This window comes from Cibotium barometz, chromosome 46, assembly GCF_041138505.1.
Source record: "Cibotium barometz isolate CiBa-2024 chromosome 46, ASM4113850v1, whole genome shotgun sequence".
NCBI lineage: Eukaryota > Viridiplantae > Streptophyta > Polypodiopsida > Cyatheales > Cibotiaceae > Cibotium > Cibotium barometz.
The window spans coordinates 38,231,066-38,244,214 of NC_141091.1; positions in this window are offsets into that span (position 1 = coordinate 38,231,066).

Here is a 13,149-nt window from a genome sequence, read left to right on the forward strand (position 1 = left end):
CAACTCACTCTCTCTAGCTTTCTTTCTTTCGCTTTCTAACCCTCTCTCTCTCAAACTTGTGTCTCTCTAATTCACTCTCTTTGCCTTTCTCTAACTCTCACCAACTCTCTCGCTCTCTCTAACACACACACACACACTCTCTCTCTCTCTCTCTCTCTCTCTCGCACTCACTATTTCTCTCTAACTCACTCTATTTACCTTTCTCTAATTCTCTCTCTATATTACTTGCTTTCTTTATCTTTCTCTAACTCTCTCTCTACCCTCTAACTCTCTAACCTTCACTTTATAACCCTCTCTTTATGTGTGTGTGTGTGGTGTGTGTGGTATAGAAGTGTAGTACTATACTATAGAAGAAGAGAAGAAATGAGGAGCTACCATGTGGGGTAGCTAGTGGCATCTCCCAAACTCTCTCTCTCTCTCTCTCTCTCTCTCTCTCTCTCTCTCTCTCATGGCTCACCAAAAAGAGTGTAGCTACACTACCCTAGCGGTCCCATAGGTCCCATAGGTCAATATTTGGCCTCCCGTGGATGATAAAGAGTGTAACACACTAGCGGTCCTATTTGGCCTCCCGTGGATGATAAAGAGTGTAACACACTAGCGGTCCTATTTGGCCTCCCGTGGATGATAAAACATCATCATTATCATCAACATCATCTCTCTCTCTCTCTCTCTCTCTCTCTCTCTCTCTCTCTCTCTCTCTCTTACTTTCACTATCTCTATTTCTCTTTAATTGACCAACCCTCTCTCTCTCTCTCTCTCTCTCTTCTCTCTCTCTCTCTCTCTCTCTCTCTCTCTCTCTCTCTCTCTCTCTCTCTCTCTCTCTCTCTCTCTCTAACTCTAACTCTCTCTCGAATTGACCAACTCTCTCTGTCTTTCTTTGTCTAACACATTCTCTCTCTTTACCTTTCTGTAACTCATTAAAGCTATCTTTCACTCTCTCTAGCTCTCTCTAACTCTCTGTCTTTACTTTTCTCTAACTCTCTCTCTCTCTCTCTCTCTCTCTCTCTCTCTCTCTCTCTCTCTCTCTCTCTCTCTGACCCTCTCTATTTTTATCAAACTGGCCAACTCTCTCTCTCCCTCTCTCTATAACACTCGTTGTGTCTAACTCTCTCTATTTCTTTAGAATTCTCCAACCCACTCTCTCTAACTTTCTTTGTCTTTCTAACCCTCTCTCTCCCTACCACTCAGTGTTTTTCTCTAACTCATTCTCTCTCTCTCTCTCTCTCTCTCTCTCTCTCTCTCTCTCTCTCTCTCTTTCTCTCTAACTCATTCTATTTGCCTTTCTCTCTCTCTCTCTCTCTCTCTCTCTCTCTCTCTCTCTCTCTCTCTATCTCTCTCTCTCTCTCTCTCTCGCTCTCGCTCTCTCTCTCTCTCTCTCTCATCTCTCTCTCTCTCTCTCTCTCTCTCTCTCTTTGTTATGTAAAGATATTTACATCTATCAAGACAAACTTCTTTTGGCCAGGGGATAAAAAAGAATGTGTTAAATTATGTCCGTCAATGCCTTATTTTCAAAATCTTAAAGCTATAAGAGTTAAATTATTGGAAAATTTCATCCCTTGGATATTCCAACGATGAAATTAAAGTGCATTAGTATGGATTTCATCATCAAGTTACTATCTAGTTCTAGATATGACTCCATATTTGTAGTGGTTGATAGATAGTCTATAATGCCTTTGAAAGAATTTCCTAGTCACATCGACACCTCAATCGTGTAGAGATACAAGGATACGACTACTAAGTAAGACTTAGCACTATCTCATAGGGGAAGTGTGATCTCCTAAATAGATCTAAAAATCAAATCACCCATAGAGTGATTGACATATCTTGGGCAACCTCTATCCTTGATTCCTAGAAGCAACACCTTTTTCCCCATCTATGCAAGGCACGACCACTGACCTAGTCCTCTAAAATAGAATTTCTAGGGACTTATTTGCCTAGCATAGTACAATTGATGAGATTTGTTGGAAAGCTACCCGACTAATCGGGTCCACCCATCCATAGGATGGCACAGTCAAGGCGTCCACCCTCCCACTTTCCACCCAACTCATCCATCATTTTTGTTTTCTAATTAATTTCACCACATTATGTGACATATATAGACAAGTTCATTAATTAGGGATCTTACACGATGTTCATTAAAATAACCACTTAACTTAAAACAATGATACAACAATACTAATAAAAATAATAATTACAAAGGTTTGAATCTAACAGATCCAAGCTCTCTTATTCCATGTTTTATTTTGCCGATAGTCCAAAATTTGGCCTTCTAGTCTCCATAGACTAGGCAATCCCTACGGGACCATACACCTCATTGTTGGTAGTTGCTTGCCCTCTCAGGCTCTGTTGCTTTGCTTGATTCTCTCCCACTCCTTGGAGGGATGTCTATGTGCTAGGGTCGGCTTATTTACCACACTAGCCTAGCTCGCAGAATTAGGTAGCATCCATAACTCTCGCCAAACCGGCAAGTTTCAACTTCCCAATGAATGAGGGATACCTTGGGCCACCAACTCCGGGCCTCTCTAGCATCGCTGCCCGGCTACATAAGCATAGGAATGTGGTTAGCATCAAGGCGGGGAGAAGCATTGAGATATCGAGCTCATCTAGTGAGGCTGTTGACACTAATGACCCGAGGCCCCATACTTACACTACTGGCATGGTTGGTGAGATCATGGGTGATATGCGGCCAGTGGGATGACAGGCTGTGTGACAGCCATTCTAGAGACTGGCATAGTTATAGCGCCAGCTCATTTAGTTGGGTTCACACTATAGAGAACCCCAGTATGTATTTGGTTGAGTACCTTTTCATAGTGTGTACTCTTATCTTTGTATATGGTGTGTTGAGTGTTGTGTGAAGAAGAAGAAGATTTTCAGCCTCTCACCTTGTGTGTTCTCTTTTAGGGTTTTGTGAGTGTGTGTGTGTGCTTGCAAGAGCTCAAGCTCTCTTCTCCCCTGCATCTTTTCATGGTATCAGAGCCTGGTTCATGTTAAGGGTTGAGCTGCAAGCAAGAGAAGCACAGGAAGCGGTACGAGGGTAAGAGCTTCATTTACTCTTTCCTATTTGTGTTGGCGACTACACCCTTGTCGGGAGCTCTACAGGAGGCACCGGGCAAACGATCTCTAATTGAGGAGCTTTCTTCGCGGGAGTAAAGATATAGGGGGGCAACTATACTGTCCTATTGGTTGTCTTGTTGGACATTGTTTTTTGTGTCGAAAACGCGTATCGGGCGCGTTAGGACCTCCGTTTTTCAGAAAGCAAGTGATTACTGTGGGTAAGTCATCGTTTCTATGTAGAACTCTGCTTTTAAGAACTACAGGAAGACATATTGGTTGTGCAGACATTGTGTGTGCTGCAAGGAGGTCAACAGTTGCCATAGGGTGTATGTATGCACATTGCGAATGTGTGTTCATTGGGTATTGCTTTGAGCAAAAGGGATACAAGTGTTATAACCTTGCTACACGTGAGTTGAGGGTAAGTAGGGATGTGGTTTTTAATGAGATGAGCAGCTGGTATGCTGCTAAAAAAGAAGCTATTGGGGCTGATGTGAGTGGAAATGTGGTTGCACAGAATACAAGTCAGCAATCACAGTCTTTGAGTGGACCCTCATCTAGTGGTTCAGTTGATAAACCATGGAGTGGCAGGCTGCATCATAATACCAGTCCTGCAAATATGATTAGTAGATCACATAAAGGCAAAGAGAAAGTGGTTGAGCCCCTTATTATGCCCGACATTTCTGCAGGGCATTCTCATGTTGATGGAGAGTCTAGTGGCTTAGAGATGAGCCCTGATGAGGATCTTGGGATACCAGCTATGAGAACACCTGGTGTAAAGAAGGCTATGGAAGCCATGAATGCAAAGCTACGAAGATCTGGGAGAGTGAAGAATCCTGTGCAAAGGTTTACCTATGATGGTTATGTGGCACATCACTATGCATACATGGCAAAAGTTGTACAGGTTGTAGAGCCCACATGCATTGATGAGGCTGTTGAAAATGTGTGTTGGGAGAAAGCTATGGATGAGGAGATGGATGCACTATATGGAAATGAGACTTGGGATTTAGTGCAATTGCCTGAAGGCAAGAAAGCCATTGGATGCAAGTGGGCATACAAAGTAAAACATAACAATGATGGAAGCATAAGCAGGTACAAGGCTAGATTGGTAGCCAAAGGATATGCACAGACATATGGCATTGATTATGAGGAAACTTTTAGCCTAGTTGCCAAGATGGCAATAGTGAGAGTTGTGATAGTAGCAGTGGCTGCGTCAAAGCAATGGTCTTTACATCAGATGGATGTAAAGAATGCATTCCTGCATGGAGATTTGCAGGAAGAGGTGTATATGTTGCAGCCACCTGGTTATGAGGATGTGAGTCACCCTGAGCATGTTTGCACATTGAAGAAAGCCTTGTATGGCTTACAAGCACCAAGAGCATGGTCTGACAAGATTTCTAAATATCTTGTCACTATTGGCTTTCATGTAGCCAATGCAGATTTCTTGTTGTATGTGAGACACAGTGATAGAGGGGTTGTGCTTGTTGTCATCTATGTAGATGACCTGATCATTACGGGGGACCATGATGCAAAGATCTTTGATGTAAAGATCTTGCTTAGACAGAAGTTTGAGATGAAGGATTTGGGGGAGCTCAGATATTTCTTGGGCATTGAGGTGATTAGGTCACCACATGGTATTGGATTATTGCAGAGACACTATGGCTTGGACATGCTGTCCAAGTATGGTATGACAGGCTGTAAGCCTATCTCAGTGCCATTGGATCAAAATGGCAAGTTGAGTGCAGATTTAAGAGAGATTTTGGAGGATCCTACTATGTATAGGCACATAGTAGGAAGCTTGATCTACATGATGATCACTAGGCCAGATTTGAGCTATGCTGTTGGGTTGGTGAGTTAATTTATACAGGTTCCTCGGAAGCCACATTTGGATGCATTGAGATGCATACTGAGGTATGTGAGGTCTACTTTGCATTGTGGACTTTATGAAACTGGGACAGAGATATGTGTACATGGGTACACAGATGCTGATTGGGCTGGTAGTATCTCAGATAAGAGATCTACTAGTGGCTTCATGTTTTCTTTGGGGAGTGCTGCTATGACTTGGAGCAGTAAGAAGCAGCCTACAGTTGCTCTATCCCCAGTACTACAGAGGCCGAGTACAGAGGTGCTGCTATGGCAGCATGTGAGGTAGCTTGGTTGAGAAAGCTACTTACAGATTTGGGTCTATCAGTAGATAAGTTGTCATTTTCTGTGACAACATTAGTTGTATACAGTTGGGCAAGGCTCAGTTTTTCATGCTCGCACGAAGCATATAGAGGTCCACTACCATTTTGGCAGGAGATGTTGACCTTGTTTATGTCAACACACAAGATCAGGTCGCTGACATCTTCACCAAAACATTGGGTACAAAGAAGATCCGCAGATCAGGACTTCGCTTGGTGTACATGAGATGGAGTTGAGCTCGAGGGGGAGTGTTGAGATTTCGAGCTCATCTAGTGAGGCAGTGGACACTGATGACCCTGCCAAGGGGATAGGCCCCACACTTACACCACTGGCATGGTTGGTGAGATCATGGGTGATATGCAACTAGTGGGATGACAGGCTGTGTGACAGCCATTCTACAGACTGGCATAGTTATAGCGCCAGCTCATTTAGTTGGGTTTACACTATAGAGAACCCTAGTATGTATCTGGTTGAGTTTACACTATAGAGAACCCTAGTATGTATTTGGTTGAGTACCTTTTCATAGTGTGTACTCTTATCTTTGTATATGGTGTGTTGAGTGTTGTGTGAAGAAGAAGAAGATTTTAAGCCTCTCACCTTGTGTGTTCTCTTTTAGGGTTTTGTGAGTGTGTGTGTGTGTGCTTGCAAGAGCTCAAGCTCTCTTCTCCCTTGCATCTTTTCAAGAAGATGTACCTATACTTCGATTTAAACAAGATAACAACATAATAGTTTAATCCAACTTGATAAGATGTGAGAAACCACATTATCTTTTTGAGAAAGCAACATTAAGTTTAGATAATTATGGAAGCTTATATTCTCAAAAAAAGGGAAAGTAACATCCTTTATCTTTCTTATTTTTTGTTAAGATTAAGGATTAATCCAAAAATCTCTTTTTTGATTATTATCAGGCTAGCATGGCCATTGCCTCCATGAGGGACACCCAAGGAAAGAGCTGGGGCCGCGTTCGAAGCATTCCCTCTTGTGTCATTGCATGCTTCCCGAGGCAACATTTTGGCGTCTTCAAGGAGGAGCCATACTGTCCACTCTCTCGTAGCTTGCGCAATCATGAACTTAATGATCCACACGCAATTTAGAGTTGGTTTGCTAACTTTATGAGCAAAAAACTCGCCCGTGGGAATCACTTCAAAGTTAGAGTGTGGTTGCTTAAGTCTCTTTAAATGGGGGGGAAATAGTAGGGTGTCCTTAAGTTGAGAGCAAGGCTGGCTGTAAACAAAACCAGAGGGCTGGGGGGAAAACAAGGGTTCTCCCCTTAAGTCTATTCACACAAGGGGGAGAGCTGGAGGACACCCTCTCCACCATACAAGGAGTGGGAGGCTGCTGGGAACTTGGCTGAAAAAGGGCTTGCTGCTCTGTAGAGGGTTGTCGAGGAGAGTCTCCACTCAAAGAGTCGGTTGTTGGGCATAGAGGGGGGTGCTGGGCTGGGGGGTTTATATAGGGTCTATACGGGTACAGGTATGGGCAAGGAGACAACAAAGAGGGGTGGAAAGGATGGTGTACATTAAAAATACGCCGGCAGCCTATTGTGTGGCCCTATAGAAAGAGTGGTGCTTGTAAAAGCGGGCCAAAGGTGGGGTACACATGTGTGGCAGTGGTTGCATGGGTGTCCACGTGGCGGCCAGTGGGAGACCCTATGCTAGGGAGATCGATTTTTGGTCCCTATGTGGTGGCCCTAGTATGTGTATAGTCTAGGGTAATGTCCTGTTACTTTCACCAATATTGATTTTTATGCATAAATAGATGCATAAAAGAATTTTTTTATTTCGATGGCTGCCGAAATGTTTTTCGGTGAATCTCTCAGAGTGTTTTCCTAGTCGTAGTGGTACAATTCGTTCATCAATCGTACACTGAGATAGGCATTTATTAAGGTTGGAAGTTTACCATAATTTAACTAAAAATTTATGTAGAGGCTTATTTTAGTGTTTGTTTTGAGTGCTGTAAAATCCTATATTTAGCACGTAATGTCATTATAGTGTAGAATAAAAGCAAACAAATTTAGGTGGGCTTTTGTTTCCTAGGCCCCACCATAAGTGTTTAAATGCACCCATGGACATGACTCACACAAGGTTGCTACCTTTGTCTTCACAAAAGGTCGACATAAGACACAATGTGATCTCAAAAAGTTGTGTGGGGCCTAGCTGTGGAGGTCATGGGTTCAAAATAGTGCTTTCAAAAAGCATATTTTTCAATACAAGAACAACTCTTAAATCTATCTGGTTTTTATTTCTGAAATGTAAGATTCCTCCCTAGCCTCTCAAAATGTCCAGCATCTTCCCCTGTAATCAATCCCTCTTCAGAAATATAAAAGACTTGTTTCTAACTGTTTTAACCTAGAGAGAGAAAATATTATAGAGAGAGAATATTCAAATTTTTAATATTTTTGGATAGAAAAATATCTCATCTTATTAAAATAAGTTCCCCTGAAACAGAAATTCAAAAAGAATTTTCCACTGTGCAATTGGAATTAATTGGAAATGGGTATAAAGGACCTTAGCTTAAGGGTCTAGATTTTCAGAAATTTTTAGATTATGGTCCAATTAAGGTTCCTATGGGCCAATAGCATCAATCCATGTGTAGGGAGGAGATAAATCCAATTTGTAAAGAAGATACCCAAAAAAATGAGTAAATGCTCACATAAGATGAAGAGTTGAAAATGTACAAGGTTTATTAGTAAAAAAAACTATGAGCAATATTAAAAATATGACATATGTAAGGAAGGGGAGTTCTTTAAAGGAGGTGCATATTTCACATAAGATGAAGAGTTGAAAATGTACAAGGTTTATTAGTAAAAAACTATGAGCAATATTAAAAATATGACATATGTAAGGAAGGGGAGTTCTTTAAAGGAGGTGCATATTTCACATAAGATGAAGAGTTGAAAATGTACAAGGTTTATTAGTAAAAAACTATGAGCAATATTAAAAATATGACATATGTAAGAAAGGGGAGTTCTTTAAAGGAGGTGCATATTTCACATGCTTGAATGAGTTTTAAACTCATAAAAATTGAGATATTTCATCTCTCCTCTCTCCTAATTCAAGTCTAGTTCCAAAAAGTTAGCTTAACTGACCTAAAAAATGGTCAAAAATTGACCAAACTGACTTGGAAAATTCTAGAATCAGTTTGTTTGGTTAGGAGCTCAATTTTTCCTATAAATAGAAGCCTTCCCTTGTTGAAAAAAATATAGTGTCTTATGCTTTGTTACTCTACTTCACCTAAGCCAAGAACTGTGAATTCTTTAATAATTCACTAGTTTTTGACACTTCTCTCTTTCTTCAATTCCCATTGGTGGCTCCATCAACATACTAAACCAATTGATTGGTTGGGGGTCTCTACCGTGAACAAAGAATCAAGCAAATTATAAGATAAGTATAGTGAATTTTGATCTTTTCTATAATTTCTCAATGATTCTCTCTTCTCAACCCCTCTCAAGCTTGAGAAGCTTAATTGGTATGGTTTTTGAAATGCTATTGAAGTTAATTAAGTAATGATAGTAAAGAATTACATAAAATTCTATTTATATTTAATTCTAATGGTTTTTCTCTCTCTCTCACTTAAGAAATGGTCATACTCATGACCCTTTTCAATCCAAATGAAGCTTTTCATAAGGCTTTTCCTTAATCCAAGATTAAGCTATGCTTGAGGCCAAATTAATGGCTTTTTTCTATGCTTTTAGTTTTTGTATATTGATGATTCAATCCATTATGGATTGATGATCCAATTAGAGACCATTCTAATTATTTTCTTAATGATCCAATTAGAGACCATTATGGATTGATGATCCAATTAGAGACCATTCTAATTATTTCCTTAATGATAAGCCTTATCCCTTAGAAAAAATTGAGATTTATCAGTCATAGTAGCGGAACTATGGCAAAATTTTTATAGAAATTACGTATAAAATAATTTCATTCAAAGCATAAAAAGAGGACTTCCTACCATATTCTAGGAACTATCATCCTAGATTAATTAAAAGAATTTTATTATGTATGGAGATGTGGATGTTTGCATGTAGATGTAGATGTATGGATGTGAGTGTGAATATGGAGGTGGATGTATGCATGGAGATGTGGATGTATGCATGTAGAAGTAGATGTATAGATGAGGATGTGAATGGAGATGTGGATGGATGCATGTAGATGTAGATGTATAGATGTAGATGTGAATGGAGATGTGGATGTATGCATGTAGATGTAGATGTATAGATGTGAATGTGGATGTGGAGGTGGATGGATACATGTAGATGTAGATGTATAGATGTAAATGTGAATGGAGATGTGAATGTATGCATGTAGATGTAGATGTATCGATGTAGATGTGGATGTGGAGGTGGATGGATGCATGTAGATGTAGATGTATAGATGTAGATGTGAATGGAGATGTGGATGTATGCATGTAGATGTAGATGTATAGATGTAGATGTGGATGTGGATGTAGATGTATGTATGTAGATGTATGCATGTAGATGTAGATGTGGATGTAGATGTGGAGGTTGGATGTATGCATGTAGATGTAGATGTATAGATGTGGGTGTGAATATGGAGGTGGATGTATGCATGTAGATGTAGATGTATGGAGGTGAATGTGAATGTGGATGTGGATGTATGCATAGAGATGTAGATGTATGCATGTAGATGTGAATGTACGCATGTAGATGTATGCATAGAGATGTAGATGTATGCATGTAGATGTGAATGTACGCATATAGATGTGGATGTATGGATGTGAATGTGCATGTAGATGCGGATGTATGGATGTGGATGCATGAATGTGCATGTAGATGTGGATGTGAAAATAGATGTATGGATGTAGATGTGGATGTATGGATGTGAATATATGATATGTGATGTGAAGGAATCTGAAGTGATGAGATGGAAAATGATGTGATGGGATGAGTATACATATAAATGGAATATGGAATAAGTAATGTAGATTGATGAGGGATAATGTGGAAAAATGAAAGTTAAAATAGAAATTGTATTGTAAACTGTTTGTAAATGCTGTTTGTAAATGACTGTTTTATGTCAAGAATGCTGGGGGAGCATTTTGATCGTCTTGTGATTAAGGTCGTGGAGACCTAACTGAAAAAGTTGCAACTGCTGACGGAGAGTCAATGAAGGACGTCTCGCGTAGCAAGGTCGGCCGAGGTCTTGACCAGCCTCGGTGCGATTAAAATGGTGAGCTTCCGGTACGGTGGATGAGGGGCCAAGGAAGCGGCCTATGAGTGAAGCGCTAGGTCACCTGCGAAGGATCCTAGAGGGTGCTGACCATACGGTGCTCGGGCTCTGGGTCGCCTAGGAACTCTTTTCCTTGGTACCCGGGACAAAACCTAACCAAATTCTTAATTGGATCCCATCACTACAGTGGTTGGGCGGTTGGCTAACCCATAGGATTGGATGGGGTTAGGCTGGACTGATGGATCCGTAAATCGAGACTCAAACTTTTATTTTTACGATAGATAAAATAAATCCCGGACAGTAACTGTTCTAAGGATAGGAATCAACGGCTGTGCCTCTTGAATGGGGAAAAAAGCGTTGATCCCAATGATCCAAGTGCAAGTTTCTTCCTTAATCTGACCAAGTATCTTATAGATGTAATTGGATCAGCTCGATCAGAAATGATCTTGACTACATTAGAGTAAAAAGTTATCCTGGTGGAATCGCCTGTGCTTTCCGGTAAAGGAAGTTTTTCCGGGTTCGGTTTTGGAACAACCGACGGATTAGTCTCTTATCCGGATATCCGTGGGCGAGGCCCCAAATGTGGGACCCCTGTCCGACGCGAGAAGTGCTACTTCCGCTGCTAGTATCCCGAATCTGTTGCTCGGTGGGAACAGGGATCTTACATGAAACCTCTACTATATACCAAATTTATAACTAAAATTTATGAAAATTCAATCCTTAAAATAAGGTTCCTACTAAAAATCTCAACCAGTTTTTCTTAATTCTATTCTATAAAAATACATCAGAGTGTCATTTTTTCGAGCACTCATTCAAACCTTGTGAAATACCAAAGTCACTTTCTATAGGGTCTTCCACATTGTGCATTCCTTTCATTGGCCCTTAACTTGGTGGTGGACATAAAATGGGTTAGGAAGATTTTCTCTACGACTTTTCACAGTTCTTATCCATGACTAGCATGACATCTCAACAAATGCCATGTCTGTCCATCCACAACTGAAGTGTGAAGCTGAGCAGACAATTTTTTAAATTCATTCTATGTGATTGATTGATGTTTGTGGGTCACACATTATGGGTATAAAGAGAGAGAAAAGTGCATCTCAAAATAATTATATTCAAACGATGCAATTGTATTAGCAATTATAGTAGAATGGATGAATGAATTTAGCAACATCGACCATGGTAATTATATGTAGAATGAATTAATCCAACAATTCAATACATATGAGTGGTTCTCCAATGTAATGCATACAAGTGGTTCTCCAATTCATACAAGTGTGGTTTGCCAATGCATACTTGTCTAGGGGATAGTAGGGGTGCAAGGTCCTTTGGCTTAAGAGGTCACTGAAAAACAAGGCATATGGGGTAAGAAAGTGCACAAGTAATTTTATAAGTTATTTAGAACATAATGTCATTATATTGTAGAATAAAAGCCATCAAATTTTGGGGGGCTTTCTTTTCCTAGGCCCACCATATTGTGTCCCTTTTATTGGCCCTTAACTCAGTGGACACAAAATAGGCAAGGAAGATATGCCCTACAACTTTTCGCAATTCTTAACATGACATCTCAACAAATGCCATGTCCATCCGTCCCCACAATTAAAGTGTGAAGTTAAGAGATGATAATTTTTTAAATTCTTTCTATGTGATTGGTTGATGTGATTGGGTCACACATTATGGGTACAAAGAGAGATAAAAGGTGCATCTCAAAACAATCGTATTAAAAGGATGCAGTTGTATTAGCAATTTCAGTAGAATGGATGAATGAATTCAATAGCATGGACCATATGTCGAATGAACTAAGCCAAAACTCAATACATAAGAGTGATTCTCCATACCTCTCTCTCAAGGATAAGTGGGGCGCAAGGTCCTTTGGCTCGAGAGGTCACTGAAAAAACAAGGCATATGGGGTAAGAAAGTGTACGAGTAATTTTATAAGACATTTAGGAGGACTATAATATATGGAGCTTTTTATTTAGATCTTTTTGAACAAACACACCAAAAAAATGAGCTTTTTGCACACATGATGTTATTGCAAAAAAAACTCCCTCCTTTCATTAGTGGTATAGTGATAAACATATAGAAAGAGGATGCGTACCAAGTAGAGAGATAACTAGAAAGACATATAGAGAGAGAATGTGTACCTAAGAGTACGAGTAATTTTATAAGACATTTAGCACATAATGCCATTATACTGTAAAATAAAAGCCAACAAATTTAGGGGGACTTCCCTTTCCTAGGCCCACTATAAGCGCTTAAATGCATGCCATGGACACAACTAGGCCTCAAATTTAAAGCATGACCCTATTTTTTGTTTGAAGGGTAAAATATTACTTAAGATTTCCTTCCTTATATCAAAAAGGGGCACATTAAAAGATTTTTTCAAATAGAGTGTGTATTTTGAAGGGTAAAAGTTTATGTCCCCTTATCTAAAGGGTAAAATACCTCATGAAGGATTTCAAAGTCTTCAAATTTGAGGCCTGGTCACACAAGGTTGTCTGCCTTTGTCTTCACAAAAGGTCGACACAAAACACAACATGATTTTAGAAAGTTGTGCGGGACCTAGATCTAGAGATCATGGGTTCAAAACAATGCTTGAAAAAAAATATTTTTTAATATAAGAACAATTCTTCAATCTATCTGGTTTTTGTTTCCAGAATCTCCTGAAATCTCTACTATATACCGGTTTTAGAGCTAAAATGTATGAAAAATCAATCCT